This window comes from Mesoplodon bidens, assembly GCF_964165515.1.
Source record: "Mesoplodon bidens genome assembly, chromosome: 14".
Taxonomy (NCBI): Eukaryota; Metazoa; Chordata; class Mammalia; order Artiodactyla; family Ziphiidae; genus Mesoplodon; species Mesoplodon bidens.
Window position 1 is genome coordinate 27,377,008 of NC_138170.1, and position 16,935 is coordinate 27,393,942.

Genomic DNA, 16,935 nt, shown 5'->3' on the forward strand with positions numbered 1-16,935 from the left:
CCCATGCTTTTCTCAAACCAGTGCTTCTCCCGTTTAGCGCGCGCCAACCCCCCTCGCGGGCTCCTTGCAAAAGCCATTACTATTATTTTTGCTTTAAACTTTCAGTTATCTTTTAGATAAATTTAAAAAATGATAAAAATCTTTATATTTATCATTTCCTATGCTCTTTTTTCCCTTGTATATATCCATATTTTGACCTGATTTTATTTCTTTTCACCTAAGGAACTTACTTTAATGTTTCTTGTAGTGCAGGCATGCTGGAAACAACTTCTCTAAGATTTTGTCTGAAAAAAAAAATCTTTGTTTGTCCTTAGGTTTTGGAGAATATGTTTGCTGGCTATAGAATTCTAGGTCTAAAATTTTTCCTTCAGCACTTTGGAGATATCTTTCCATTGTCTTCTTGCTTACATAATTTGGATGACAAATCTGCAGTCATTTTGTTTGTTTGTTTGTGTTTTTTTCCCTCCTCTGTATCCTTTTAAGTTTTTTTTTCTCATTTTTTTTTTTTTACTGGTTTTCAGCAACTCCAAGAAGCCTTTTCTTATTAATCCAATTCCACAGTGAACATTATGTTTTTATAATGCTGTACAGATTTAGGTGTACAGACTTAAACATTATATTAATTTCTATACAGATTTATAATTTATTATTTATCATTACCTTCAATTGTGTTTCCTTATGCCTTTCTTATTATAGTATGTGTTTCCTCAAAGGGAAACATTTTTGTCTTCATTTTAGTAAATTCTCAATAAATGTTTACTAAGTGAGCCTATGATGGTAAAATGTCCAAACCACCTGGTATAGCCAGTTTTCTTAAGTTTCTGAGAAAACAGTTTTTGTTTAACTTGCTGTGGTCATTTTATTTTATTATTTGGTTATTTTATTACTTAGTAGTCAAATTTCTCTTGCCTTTTAAAAGTTTATTTCTTCTGGTTTAGTGTGTCATGAACATTTAAGAAAATTACTCCCATTTCCCCTCATTAAGTAAACAATCAAGTTACTCCTTAGATTGGAGAACTAGCGTGTGATAGTCATATTCCATAGCTTTTGGAGAGTGACCTAAACATAACCCTATGGAGAAGTAATTTACTGGTAAGCAATATTTGTTTCTTCATTGATGTTTGGGGCCATATTAGATTGTCATTTTGTTGACTGAGAATTGACCTGTGTAGGGTGTCAGATTCTCCAAAGAAGTTATATGATCTAGACCAGATTAACTGATAATATATAATTGATGATAGATAAGTAATGAAAATATGCATTAGGCCTCAGGTAGATATCTAACAAATTATATAACAAACTAATCATAGGGTCATTTCTGAAAGGCAGGCAATTTACTTTTCCCGGTTACCCATTGTAAATTACTTAATTCCTTGTATTGAACCAATCATTTGGCTTTAGTGACCTCTGTTTTCAGAAAAATGTCTTTTAACATGTTAAGCTAGTCTGTCTCCAGTCTTTTTTTTTATGGTGTGAGTTTTGGTATCACTCATTCTGTTAAATTTTATTTTGATTGTTTTAGAACCATTTTTCCATATAAGTCCATATAGATCAAGGTTGTTTCAGATCTTTTTTTATCTTTCAAAGTATTAAAAATAAGATCATTTTAGTGTCATTTATGTAGTTGAACATATATTTTATTTCTTGGTCTAGGTATAAAGTAAATTTATTGACTAGAGTGGATACTAAGATGACTCCATGTAGAGAGAGTTAATGACAGAAGTAAAGTCTTAATCAAAGACAATGACCAGCATTTAAACTAGCCCTATATTGGGCTTCCCTGGTGGCGCAGTGGTTGAGAGTCCGCCTGCCGATGCAGGGGACACGGGTTCGTGCCCCGGTCCGGGAGGATCCTACATGCCACGGAGCGGCTGGGCCTGTGAGCCATGGCCGCTGAGCCTGCGCGTCCGGAGCCTGTGATCCTCAATGGGAGAGGCCACAGCAGTGAGAGGCCCACGTACCACAAAAAACAAACAAACAAAAAACTAGCTCTATCTTGGAACACAAAGGACTGTATAGCAAGGCTGATTGTGATATGCCAGGGCAATGTTTTGGGAGTATGATCCAGATCATTGGTTTTGGATGCTGACATTTGAAAATGATTTCTTGATGGTGCATATGTGACCTTGGAATTATGAATTGTCTTAGAATTTCTTTTCAAGGGAAGGAAGCATATAAATGGGAGGGTAAACAAATATTTTGTTAATAATTTGCTGTAAAGATGGTTTATAACAGTTTAATATTAAACAGCTCAGGAGGCCTAAAATTTATCTCACTTGGTTCTAACTGGTGTTTCTTGCTGACACATGGTGTGAATCAACTGTCCTTCCAACTTGAAAAAGCAGAGAGCTCGCTGACACAACTCCTTTGTTCTAGGGAATTGTTTCCACTGTGCCTTCAAAAAAGAGGGACATTAAAAGCTTTGGCTCATAGCATGTTCTCTCCAAGTTGGACACAGTTGGGGGGCTGAATCTTGGCTAAAGAAAGTGGGGTTGGTGATTTCTTTTGTATCCTGGATTTTTTGAAATTGAACATTTACTTTTTCAAGCTCTCTACTTGACCTTATGTGGTTAACAGTTTTTCCTTCCCCCTTAAAATGGAACCAGAAAATCTCCCATATGCTGGTGTTTTCTGGGGTTCTCCTTTCTTAGGTCCTAGAGTTGCTTGGGTTTCTGCCCTTCCTTATAGTTAAGTTTTCTTTTGTGAAAATATTCATGTACCTACTTAACAAAGCAAAACATGAACATGGAAGGTTTAATGACAAAATTATGTCTCAAAAGATCTTAGAAGACTGGAAAAAGGATTATAATTATAATAGGTAGTAAGTAGTAGATTCAGAATATCAACTGAATGAATATAGCAGTGTATTATAAAAACAAATTAAAAGATTTTGTGTGACTTTAAGCTCAATGTACAGTATGATATAACTGCCAGAAACACTAAAGCATTAGACTGTTTTAATAAGGCCGAGTAACAGAGTTAAAGGAGGTGAGTCTTATTTTCCTAGTTTGACCATGTTTGATCTGAAAATTGCTTATATTTATAGCGTGCTTTCTGTGTGCCATGTACTGTTTTGAATGCTTTACTTACATTATGCCATTTAATGTTTACACAGCAACTGTATGAAATGGTTGTTATTATTATCTACATTTTATAGACATGGAAACTAAACTATAGAGAAGTTTAATAACTTTCCCAAGGTCACAAAATTAATAACCAAGACGAATCCAGGAAGTTTGACTTTGAAGCCTGTGCTCTTGACTACTGTATACTACACTGCCTGTTTTGTTGCATTTCAAGAATGTTGACTACTAGAATGTGTCCAGAGGGTAAAAGCCTGAATTGAAAGGCTGTATGTAGAATAGTTGAATAATTTGGATTGTTGAGTCTGGAGAAGGGAAAGGAGGGACCAAGGACTTGTTTTTGGTGGTCCTTTGAGGGCAAAAATAAGATAAATGGTGAAAATTATAGGAAGGCAAATTTTATTTTTTATAAGAACTTTGCAACAGCTATTGAAATGGGATTGGTTGCCTTGTAATGAACTTCTCTTTACTAGAGATGTTTCAGTGGAAGCTAGACAAGTATGTGATAGAGATGTTTAAAAAAAATTGAACTTGTATCTGTGAATTAAGGCCAGTCATTTCTGAGGTTCCTTTTTTCTGTACATTTCTATATTTCCATATTAAAGAGAGATCTTTAAAATGGCCTAGTGTATACTGTCCTTAAGCAAATGCTTCTGTGAAAAACAGGCACAGTATTGATTCCTAATGGAGACATGGTGTGAGAGGAGGGTGTGTGTGTCCTCATTTATTTTCGTCTAAAACATGAAGGGTTTTTTGTAAATAGCTTTATGATATTGGTAGGGAGTTCTTTGCATATCATGTTAGTGGTATAGGAAACAACAGAAAATGGCTTACTTTTCCAATTCACAAATCAGGTTACTTAAATCGAGTAATAGATCAGAGGTTCCATGGTAATAACCATTGAGGCCCCCCTCTTCCCATTTGAAGGATCATGAAAGAACATTAATTGGTGAGGTTCATAGTTGCTATGGAAGGGCTCTAGGAAACTGCTGTGTGAGTTTTCAAACAAAAAAATTCAGGGTATCAAATATATGTATGTTTTAAATACATTTTGAAGTTATGATCAGTAATGAGAAGGTTAGAATATAGAAGAGATACTGAATTTTAAAAATTCCAGAATTCCCTGGCAGTCCATTGGTTAGGACTCCACGCTTCCATTGGAGAGGGTCAGGGTTCGATCCCTGCTTGGGGAACTTAGATCCCACAAGCTGCGGCAGCGTGACCAAAAAAAAAAAAAAAAAATTCCGATCAGTGGTGATTGCTTCTTGGGTTTGTAGGTGATAGATTGTGAGAAGAAATTCTTCTCTATTTTTTTACATAATTGTTTTTGAATAATTATTAAAAACTAGACCCCAGGGCTTCCCTGGTGGCGCAGTGGTTGAGAGTCCGCCCGCCGATGCAGGGGAAACGGATTCGTGCCCCAGTCCGGGAAGATCCCACATGCCACAGAGCGGCTAGGCCCGTGAGCCATGGCCGCTGAGCCTGTGCGTCTGGAGCCTGTGCTCCGCAAAGGGAGAGGCCACACAACAGTGAGAGGCCCGCGTACAGCAAAAACAAAAACAAAAACAAAAACAAACTAGGCCCCAGGTTACTCTGGAGTGTTTGTTCTTGTTTGGTTTTTAATTTTAATTAATATTTTATTGAGCATCTACTATGAACCAGGTACTATTCTAGACTTTCAAAAATGCACTTCCTTTTTTCAATTATAAAAGCAATACATGTTTAAGAAAATAAAAAGTTAGAAAAGTAGAAAGAGGAAAGTCACAATTGCCTTATTCAAACATGCCATTTGTATTATTTGTATTATTTTGGTGATTTTCTCCTCTGCCTCCTCCCTCCTGTGCTCATCTTCCTCTGTCCCATTTTCCTTTTCTTACCTCTCATCCTTTTTCTTTCATCTTTTCCTTGATATAACTGTAGCAACCTGGGGAAGGTAGATGTTTTTGTGTACTGGCAATGTCAGAAAGGTTGCTTCATGCGTGAAATGATGATATTGGTAACTACTCCAGTAGGGTTATTTTTGAGCAGTAAGTGAGTTAGTGTATGTAAAATGTTCAACAGAGGGCTTGGTACATTATTTTTAAAATACTTACGTTTACTGTTGTAATTTTGAGCTGGATTTATCCTTTAATGTTCCGGGTGATATCAGTATAGTAAGATTTCCTGGACTGAGTTGCTGGGTGGTTGAATGATTGGCCTCTAATTTTCTTTGCTTTTCTTATGAGTTGGTACTACGTAACTTTCCCCCTCATGTTCTTGAGCCATCATTACAAACTCAGACTTGCACCTCAGAGTTTTTTCAAAACCATGATCAGGTATAAATCAACTTACCTGTTCCATATGATGTGTGGTAGGATTTCTCTGCATACCCCTATGATAACCATTTAATAGAACACTTGATCCAAGTCAAAATGGAATAATGAAAAGTTGCTAAACAGCAGGGCATTTAGCATTGCCCTTTGTTCAGCTCTCCGTGACTGTACATTATGGTGTCTAGTCTGGGTATGAGACTAATGTTTATCATTATGGTACAGAATTCTTGACTACTTTTATGTTCTACCAAATACAAATCTTTAACAGACTCCACCCTGCCCTCCCCCTTAAAAAAAGAAAGACTTTGCCAACAAATTTTTTTCTCTCCTTTGAGAGTTAGCTTGGTAATTTGGAGCATATAACCACGATGTTTGGGAGCTGTTTCCATTGTTGCAGTTTGATTGTCCATGGTTTAATCATCAGTAGTTAAGAAGGAAAGCAAAAAATGGCTCCAGGCTGCAGAGTGCCATAGAAACTTTCCACCTGGAAGCAGTTGTTTTCTAAAAGCCCTTAGGGACTGCTGTCACCCTTCCCCTTCTGTTGGCAACAAGGGCCAGAAATACCAGTTCCCTTCAGAGCCAGGTCTTGTTGCAATTTAATCATCTTCCTTTTCCTAGCTTCCAGAGAAGGTTTGAGGAGAGCTAGGGAAATAAATTATTCCCAGACACTTCTACAGTAGATTTCCTTGAACCTTCTAAGTTCCTTCTTCCTCTAATTCCTTCCTTTTCTATTTAGCATTTTAGCTGAAGTACAAATTATTTGCACTGCTAGAACTTGAATTTACTTTTGAAGCAAGAATGTTTATTATTAACTCTAGTGTTTGTCTTTGGAGAAAGTCTAAATGTTGAAACATTTTTGGGCACTGCTTTAGGCCCTTTGTCACTTTATAATGTCTTCTCTGTGGGAGGTGGGCATTGTTCCAGGTGTAAACCCTCAAGGAACTCATGGTCCTATAGGGGATATAGACATGTAAATAAATCATTACTGTGTAGAGTGCTCAGTGTAGTACCCTTTCAAAAATATGAACAAATAAACATTTCAAAACAAAAGAGTATCAATTCAGCTTTCCATCAGTGAATGTCATTAGTGGTGGTGCCCATTAATTTCTAGGATATTATTATGCATTTGTTCAAGAACTTTAAGGCAAAACAGGATGATAGTACTTCTGGTGAAATTTACCTCAAATTACACATGGTTTCATAGGTTCAAGGATGGTTCAGATTTGCACAGTGTCAAAATGAGAGACAGGTGGTAAATGAGGATACTGTGACTGTAAAGGGGTACCACTTGTCTTATATAACTTCTTATCAAGGATAGGTCTAGGTGTTTTAACAGAATTTGTTTCTTCTTTTTTTTAAAATAGAATTTTAAATATATTTCCTAAAAATAGGCTATTACATGCTGTAACAGGTTTTTTTTTTTTAAACATCTTTATTGGAGTATAATTGCTTTACAGTGGTGTGTTAGTTTCTACTTTATAACAAAGTGAATCAGTTATACATATACATATGTCCCCATATCTCTTTCCTCTTACATCTCCCTCCCTCCCACCCTCCCTATCCCACCCCTCTAGGTGGTTATAAAGCACCGAGCTGATCTCCCTGTGCTATGTGGCTGCTTCCTACTAGCTATCTATTTTACGTTTGGTAGTGTATATATGTCCATGCCACTCTCTCACTTTGTCCCAGCTTACCCTTCCCCCTCCCCGTGTCCTCAAGTCCATTCTCCAGTAGGTCTGTGTCTTTATTCCCGTCTTGCCCCTAGGTTCTTCATGACCATTTTTTTTTCTCTTAGATTGCATATATATGTGTTAGCATACGGTATTTGTTTTTCTCTTTCTGACTTACTTTACTCTGTATGACAGACTCTAGGTCCATCCACCTCACTACAAATAACTCAATTTCGTTTCTTTTTATGGCTGAGTAATATTCCATTGTATATATGTGCCACATCTTCTTTATCCATTCATCTGTTGATGGACACTTAGGTTGCTTCCATGTCCTGGCTATTGTAAATAGAGCTGCAATGAACATTTTGGTACATGACTCTTTTTGAATTATGGTTTTCTCTGGGTATATGCCCAGTAGTGGGATTGCAGGGTCATATGGTAATTCTATTTTTAGTTTTTTAAGGAACCTCCATACTGTTCTCCATAGTGGCTGTATCAATTTACATTCCCACCAACAGTGCAAGAGGGTTCCCTTTTCTCCACACCCTCTCCAGCATTTATTGTTTGTAAATTTTTTGATGTAACAGGTTTTTAATGTAGTTGAAGTTGGCTTCCTTTGGGAAAAGATGCCTAATATCAGCATATCAGTAAGCAGGAGAAAAGTAACCGTCAGTATGAATCTTCAAAGAATGGACTCACAATCCTATTTGGTGTAAATGTCTCCAGAGAGTGCAAGCTTAAGTTTTTGCTGGTTTTATGAACAGTTTCTTAGGTTCTGCCTAGTTTGCAAGGAGGGGAGTTTCTATATCAGGGTATAGTAGCTGTAGTAGGAAGGGAGGTTTTATAGTAGGGGTGTGTTATGAGCTGAATCTTGAAGGATGAGGAGGAATTTCCTAGATAAAGTGATAGTAAGGAGATTCTAGGCAGAGGGACTACATAGCACACTCAGGGAACTTCAAGTAGAGTTGTAGAGTGAGTGTGGGGAGTATTGAGAGATAAATCTGTACATGGAGGGGTCTTACATACTATGCTAGGGACTTTGGACTTGATCCTGAGGCAGGACTTAATCCTAAATTGTGGTGTGCGTGTGTGTTTGTGTGTGTGTGTGTAGTGTGTGTGTGTTTCATGATCATATATCCTTTAAAGAAGATTACTGTGAGAGAAGTATCGAACATGGATTTTTAGGGAAATAAGGAGAGAGGTGAAAACAGTTACTTGGAGGAGAGATAATGACGCAGGGCAAGGCAGTAGCAGAGGAGGATAGAGAGGAAGAAAAGCATAGAAAAGCTATTATGGAATTAGATTGGGAGGCCTTAGTGATTGATTGATTAGTTGGAGGGAGGTGTGAGGTGGAGTGAGGCGTCAAGGTTAACTTCTGTACTTCTAGTGTCGGTAACTGGGTGGCTCTGGTTGTTTCAATTGAGATGTTGAATATAGGAGGGGTGTGCAGGTTTGGGTAGAAAAGTTAATGATTTTAACTTTTGACATGCACTGTTTGAGATGTGTTTGAGGATGAATGGTGGTTGAATATTCAGGTTTATAGGATTTGAAAGATATGCCTTGTTATTGATTTGGGAACCAAAGATGTTTAATTAACAGTGAAAGCTGAAGTATTGGTGATATCTCCGAGGGAATATGAAGAATGAGAAGAGATGAAGTCCAAGCAGGTATTGAGGGCCAGAAGGATGAAGAGTTATTGGAGACTGAGAAGGGGAATGTAATAGAAACCCTGGGAGTAGGTATTTAAGAAAGAGGAGGTGGTTAGCGATGGCACATATAAAAGAGGAGTCAAGTAAATGATTTGATTTGACAATTAGTAGGCTTTTATTGACCTTAGCAAGAATAGGTTCATTGGGGGGATGTGGGTAAGAAACAGGTTACACTGGATCAAAGAGCAAATCCAATTTGAGGAAATGGAGGAAGTGAGTATAGACTGCTCTTTTAAGAATCTTAACTGTGAAAGGAGAAAGAGGGAAAGAGAAAGGATACCAGATTAAAATTATTGGAAGAAAGATTTTAATTTAATAGTACTTCATTTAAAAAAACACAAAATGCGCCAAGTTATTTTGTTAAGAGGGGACATGTTTTGTTAAGAAAAAGAAGTCAGTAGAGCTGAAACATGAAAAGTACAGACATTTAAAAAAGTATTGATGGGGTACAGGAGAAAGGAGATTTTTAGAACATAGGATTAGTCTTATAAGTAAGGTAGGATGTCTGTTTTATTGAGATAGGAATGCACAAATGTAAGGGTAGATAGAGATATAGATAGACTTGTATATCGGAATGCAGGAAATTAAGAAGATTCATGCCTAATAAGCTTGTATTTTCTTTATGAAATTAGGTGGCAAAAGTAAGTTGCTGGATCAAGGTTGGACTCTTAAAGAGAATGGCAATAGTTTGGAATAAATGTTCTAGTTGTGGAAGAATGAGTTGGTAAAAGACACACCAAATGTTTGGATGCTGCTAACGGTTCATGTATTTGTATAATTAGCTTCATCAGTGTAAGGTTCTATACACGACTGTAGTTGAGTCATAAAGAGAATGGCAGCCAGTTCTAAATGTTGGTAGATAGAGCTGAATAGAGAAGAGTGCTCTTCCTCTGTTGGGGGACTTCTTTTGGTGAGGCTTATAGGTTTGTCTTTTTACTTTGAGGATAACAACTTCCTGTATCTTTTATCAATTCTGGGAAATCCTCAGCTTTTTCTCCGAATATTACTGTTTTTTGTTTTTTTAAAACAAATTTATTTATTTATTTTATTTTTGGCTGTACTGGGTCTTCATTGCTGCATGCGGGCTTTCTCTAGTTGCAGCGAGCGGGGCTACTCTTCGTTGCGGTGCTCGGGCTTCTCATTGTGGTGGCTTCTCCTTGTTGTGGAGCACGGGCTCTAGGTGCATGGACTTCAGTAGTTGTGGCTCGCGGGCTCTAGAGTGCAGGCTCACTAGTTGCGGTGCACGGGCTTTGTTGCTCCGAGGCATGTGGGATCTTCCTGGACCAGGGATTGAACCCGTATTCCCTCCATTGGCAGGCAGATGGCAGGCAGATTCTTAACCACTGTGCCACCAGGGAAGCTGTTTGTTATTTTTTTACTAGAGTTCCCATTAAACCCATCCTATTCTCCATGTTCTTAACCTTTCTTTACTGTTTCCTGCTATAGGTTGAGTGTTTTGTGTCCCATCAATATTCATATGTTGAAATTCTAACCCCCAAGGTGACGGTATTAAGAGGATTAAGAGGTGGGACCTTTGGGGGTGCTTATGTCAAGAGAGTGGAGGCTTCATGGACAGGGTTAGTTTTCTGGGCCATTATAAAGAGGCCCCAGAGAGTTTGCTTGCCCTTTCTGCCCTGTGAGGATACAAGTTGGCTGCCCAGAAGAGGGCCCTCACCTGACCATGCTGGCACCCTGATCTCAGACTTCCAGCTCCAGAACTGTGAGACAGAAATTTTTGTTGTTTATGTTACCCAATCTGTGGTATTTTCTTATAGCAGCCTGACAGACTAAGACATTTTACATCTTTTGTCTCTGTGCTGCATTTTGTATAAGTTTTATGCATACTTCCTATTGTCCCTTCCCATTTATTAAATTTTTAAATATCAGTAATTATAGTTTTTATTCAGAAAGTTCTATCTTTTCCAGTGTGTCTGTTTTTGTTTTGGTAATTCCCTCATGTTTCTTTAAACATATTACACATTTATTTTAAATTTATACATATTTATTTTCAAGTAAGTCTGATTCTGTTGTTTTTGTTGATTCTTGTTTATATGCTTTGTTTCCTTGTGTGTTTCATGGTTTTTGATACTTGAGTTCAGCTCAAAGGAATGTTATTATTTGTGAAAATAATTAGAACTATTGTTAAGATGTATTCCTCTAGAGAAGCCTTTCCTTTTCTTCAGTCAGTTTTCTGGGGGCACTAACAACCAGGCTTTTAAAATAAATTCTCAATTTGAGATATCTCAGACCACACAGGTAATATTAAGTATGAACATGGGCCCCCCCTTTGGGTGAGAAGGCCAGGTTGTGGCTTCAAATTATCCCAGGAGTCCGTCTCCCCGCTTCCCCACCCAAAACAAGGAAGTTTCCTTTCAGCCATCTTTTATGGGGAAGAATTTTTCTACATCTTTCACTAAGGGTGTAGCCCTTGGGTGTCTTGGCTTTATTCACTTGGAGGCCTCTCATTGGACTCCCTGTCTCTTGTGGGCCCTAGGTTTTGTCTCTTGTTCTCTATATAGCTATAAAATAGAAGCATTAGGTTATAAGGGATTGGTAGAATCTGGATTCCTGTTCCAGTTTTGTTTTAGCCTCTGGAAATTTTCCTTATTTTCTTTTTTGCTTAGCCACGCACTAAAAAAGATTTAGAAACTTAATGCAGCAGTTTTAGAAGTTTAGTAGTAGAAAGGTTTTTCATGGTATATCCAGTCTTCCATATTGTCCATGAAACTTTATCCTGTTTTGCCTACTTAGTTCTCCATCATTTTTTAGGATGGAAACTATTCTGATACTTTTTATCCATCCTCCTTTCAGGGTCTTCATTGCTTATAGACCTAAGGAGTCTTAAATTGTGATCATTTATGGTCATGGGTGTGAAATTAGACCAGGAATTGAATGTGATGTTGGAAAGTCTGATTCTTTCTCAGAAAATCAGAAAAGTATGTGCGTGTGTGTTTGTTTCATGCATGTGTGTGTGTATCACAGACACATACATATAGCATACACACTATATAACATACATATATGTGTATATAATGTGTACTTATGTAGGTACATATATACTGTACACAACATACACATTTACAAATGACGTCACATTTATTATAGTTTGATTTAGTGATTCTGGGAAACTTGGCTGGTCTAATTTTGTTAGGCCCACATTAAATCTACATGCATAAGGAGACCAGGACTATTCACTTAAGTGTTTCTAATACCTGTCCCCCATTGGTTTGTTTTTCTGTATGAATACCTTTATGATCCCTGTCATTGGAACCATAATGATAATTTTAAGTGTGGAGAATCTGAAGCATTTCTTCAGTTAATAGGCAGTCTTTTAAAATATTTTCATATCTCTTCAGAGTAATTATTTAAATTAAATACTTAAATCTTTTGTAAAGGATCTTGAAGAGTTCTACTAACATACACTAGATTCAGACACATTATGATGGTGGTAGATAGTAAGTGAATCAGTAGTTTCATTTTGTTCTAACTTTACATGTTTAAGTGTTAAACTTGACACTTTGAATTCCATGCAGTGAAACTGGAGCTAATCTACCAGTGTTAATTATAACCCTGTATATACCAACTGTATTAGATTCAATCAGTATCACCAGGCTGTATATGGAGTATTTCTTTTATTTGGCAGTAGCATCTGAAACCCAGCTTTTAGCTGTCAGATTTTATGACCACCACTGAAAGCTGCAATGAAATAAGTCTTATTGCACTTAATGCAAATTGATGCAGAGGCCAAGATGAAACCACTAACATATCTTGTAGTGCTTTTGTGTCTTCAGTTGCTTATGCTGATTAATTGTTCTAACAGTGTGACATTATCATGGTAGTAGTTAGAGCAGTCTCCGTATCCTTAATTTGGAGTTTTCTTACTTTCATTAGTTTATTTCCTAATAGTTTGTTGTTGATTTGACTGATGTTTTGTGACATGGTCCCCTTCTCCACTTTCCTGTGCTATTTAACCAATACCTGGTTTTTAGTAGGCTCTTTGGCTAGGTGCCATTTGAAACTTCTCTACCCTGTTTTTATCCCTTTGAAAATAGCCATCATGGAAGTGTGGGGTTCCCTTCCTGCCTTGAAGGAGAGTTCCATCACAACTTCTTTTGGTTGCGTGGGCTATCTTAGTGAAGCCAGTTGGATACCTTGGTATTTGCAAAGGTGGGAAAAGGATTTGAATGTATTTGGTCTCCTGTGGCAGTACAAAAACATTTGGGTGTAGTCTTCAGCTTAGACTTCATCAATTACCATATGCTTCCCCTGTCATGGATGGTGATATACAGTGGTCTACTTTCACATTTTGCACTCAGAGCATCCAAATTACCATAGTAAGGTCTGAAGTAAATTGATAGACAAACTGAAGTAAGGAAGGGAAGGGACTTTAAAATCCTCTTGACCTCCTGCAGTTTCTCTTTCAACATCCTGCTCAAGTCTGTTTTCCACTTTATTTTTAACTTTTGGAATAAACAGAAATACTAATGATGCTTTTATGGAGCTTAATAAGAAGAAAATGTTTCAGGACTAAAACCATGACAGAAGTTAAAAAACATATATGAAAAAGAAAAGAACAAAAATTCTGGAATTTTTTCTTGGACTAATCAAAAACAAAAGCAAAATGTTCAGTCTTTTGTGTCTTGAAGTTCTCCTTGGTTCTGAAAACATCTCAACAGATAAACTTTGTTTGATATGATACTCTTTTGCATCCATCTTTGAGGCAGTCAGAAACCCACATGTTAGTTTCCTACCCTTCCTTCTCTTTCTCTACCTTTAGCATACATGGAGGATCTCCTCTGTGCCAGGCTCTGTGCTATGAGCTGGAGATAAAATGAGTAAGACAGTCTCAACACACAGGAGATTAACATTTTGGTATGGGGAAACTGACAAGTGAATGGGTAATCAGAATATAGTTAAATAGATTCTGTGATGGCATTAATAACAAAGGAGAACACATAACAGAGTCTATGTGATTAGAGAAGGTTTCCAGAAAAAGTAAGGTGCAAGCTGAGATTTGAAGAGTGGATTGGGAGTTAACTCTTAACTAAGAAGAAAACCAGGAAGAGCAGTCTAGGTCCTGGAAACAGGATTCCTTAGCCATGTTTAGACTTTGACTGACTGCTGGTTGTTTCTTTGATTTGCCTGCTACCTTTGAAGAATGAACAGTGTTATGCATTTAGGATACTTTCCTTTGAAAGTAGCAGACTATTGAGACAAAGTGGAAATAGGAACTTTCCCTTAAAATAGGAAATTTATTAATGCATATAACATGAATGCTGGAGATAGGACTGTTTCAGGATTGGCTCATCATCAAGGACCCAGTTGTTTTCCATCTTTCCCCTTTGCAATCCTCAAATTACTGGCAATATCTCCTCTCTTCTCAGGATGGTTGCTTCATCCCTAAGCATTGTACAGGACAATGTCCAAAGTAGGAAAAGCAGTTTCTTTTCCTGCATTGTTCAGGAAAGAAACCTTTCCTTGGATCCTCACTTCCAAACCTCCCTTTACTTCCATCAGTGAGTTGTGTCATCTGTTAACTGGTTACTGACAAGGGGAATGGAATTACCATGATTGGTCTAAATTAGTATTTACCCCTTGCGGTAGGATGGAAAGGTGAAATACCAGAACAAATTGGAACTCTTCTAGCAGAAAGAATGGAATAGCTGTTGTGTAGGCACAACTAATAGGCAGCTTACTCATCATAAAGTAGAAGTGTGTGTGTGTGTGTGTGTGTGTGTGTGTGTGTGTGTCTTTTTAAAAACCACTTAGCTTTGTGTCAGGCTTCATATTGCATTAGTTTTTCCTGTTTTCTTTGGGAGTCAGGCCCAGGTGTATCAGTAACAAGCAATATAATTTTGATTAAGGCATTTAACTTTTCTTGGCTTCAGTTTCCTCCATTGTACAATAAAAGCTTTGTATTCCATCCCCAAGACCTCTTTCAACTCTAACGTTTTAGGGGTCCATGTGACTTTCTTACTTTCCTTAGCTCTAAAAGGAGACAGACTGATGTACTACAGAGAACACTTTCTAGCTGTGTGGATTTGGCAAGTTACTTCATCTTCTTGGGTTTTAGGTTCCTCAGTTATAAAATGGGAATAATGTCTAATTTATAAGATGCCTAGGATTTAAATGAGATAACACATGCTCATTACGTTATTTATTTTCTCTTTTGACAGATTGGCGCTGATGTAAGTTCTTGCAAGTGATATAATCCTGTAGTGATTCAGTACTTGGGAATCATAAATATTTTTGTTGAATAGAATTCCTGAAGTGTTTTATAAGTTAAAATCTCTCTCTTAATCTAGGTGGAATGTTTAGAAGTATGTGTCAGATATGGACACTAGGGTAAAACATTTTACTTTTTGCAAAAACCTGTGGTTTATTTGGGATTTTTTGGAAATTAGACTCCACAAGGCAGCATGTATGTAGTTGAGTAAAAATTTAGGCTATTAAAAGTTGCTAGTTACCAAACATATCTTCTTGTTTACCTTTCACTAGGTACCAGAATATTCTTTGGATTATCACAAATAATTAAACTAGTGGTGCAGTTTATTTTGTAGTCTTGTTTAACTGTGACATACCTATGGCACACATGTCAAAAGCATATGACTTTGTTTTCAAGATCCTGCTTTCTATTAGAAACGGATGTTTAAACATTAGAGTACTTTATATAAAATATCATTTAATAACAAGTTATAAGACTTTGTAGCTAGCAAGTATTATAGAATATAGTTTTTAGATTTTTAAGCAGCCCCTCTTTGCTTGGTCACATCAAATTTAAGTTTCAAAGCATGTTAGAAATGGGCCATCACTAGATGGCAGTCTTTCTCCAGTTTAATCCATTTATTGTGGAGGAGGGAGATAACTCTTGTTCAGGTGCAATGTTGATTACCAATATTAGGTTAATTTCAGGAGATCTATGACTTTTCCAGAATTTAAGACTTGTTTATTTTTGTTTTTAGCATTTTATATCTGATAGCTGGTTAGCACTAAGTCTGAGATACATGTGAAATGCTGATGTGAGTTGAACTGTTAGGTACTGATCTATAGTTATAGTTGTCTTTTCCTGTTAGGCAGTTTGAAACAAAACCTTTAAATCAGTGTTTTTTAACCCTTTGATAACCAGATGAAAACTGTGGATGTTTCCCTTAAAAATTACACACATGTGCTTCTGCTTATACACACAAAATTCACATAAAATCTGGAAATTGTGGTTTTCCAGATGCATACTCATGGAACACAGGTTAATTAAATATAGTCCAAAACTCCTGTTTTAGATGTGTGGGTTTTACATTTTATTCTAACTTTTAAAATTCTCAAGATATTCAGGAGATTCACTATGAATCTTTCATGTTATTCAACATTATTATAATTGAAGAGAATATTAGAATCATAAAGGCCCTAAAATAGGAGAAACAGGTGGGGCCTAGTGATAAGGATGTAGAAAATGCATTAACTTGTTTTGAACTACCTCTTTACACGGTTCTGAAAAATGTATGATCTTTACATTATTGCTGACTGGACTTGAAAGTGGAAGTGAATTGCAGAAATTTAGAGCTAGGCTGATGCTAAAGAGGATTTCTAATTGACTGCTTCCTATTTTCTAATGAGAAAGCTGAGGGTGAGAGAGATTAACTGAATTGACCAAAGACTCATAGCTAGTTAATTACATTGCTAAACACCAAGGCCATGAAGTCAGGCAGCAAAAATCCACTCTTCCTTTCTTTGATTTATATATTTTTTATAGAAAGTTCAGGTAGCTAGGATAACTTATGAATTTCTTAACTATGAGATTTTCTTCTCCTTGAGGCTATCTTTTGTCATATTAATGTAGATCTTTGGAGGGAGAAAAATAAAAAGTTTTACATTGTAGAAGGGAGTATACTTACTACCTAACTTAAAAGTATTAATGGGTCAAGATATAACTGAATTTGAAACCAAGAGGCTTGTCTCAGTATTGAATAATAATCTTCTTATACCATTTAGACTGATGAATTTTCCGTGGTTATTCCTCTTCTTCAAATGGCAAGGAATACTGGTGCCTTTACATGGAAATCTTTCTTTTCCTTTCCTTTGGAAGGGGAAAAGTTATGCTTATTTGAGGTTAGTTGAAATGTCAATAGTAGATTCTGTCTTGTGTTTCCCAATAGCTCTTTTAGGC

At 36.8% G+C, this 16,935-nt stretch overlaps 1 protein-coding gene across 4 annotated transcripts in view; it reads left to right on the forward strand.

Annotated features, from left to right (window-relative positions):
- The window catches only part of EXOC6B (exocyst complex component 6B), a 722,789-nt gene that overhangs the window by 75,389 nt on the left and 630,465 nt on the right, over window positions 1–16,935 (forward strand). The window contains exon 1 of one of the 4 annotated variants that reach the window (XM_081253932.1): window positions 16,797–16,877. The exons of the other annotated variants lie outside the window; for them this stretch is intronic. The gene's annotated coding sequence lies outside the window, so the exon portion shown is untranslated. Of the gene's footprint in view, window positions 1–16,796; window positions 16,878–16,935 lie in introns of those variants that run through there. 4 annotated transcript variants of the gene reach the window in all.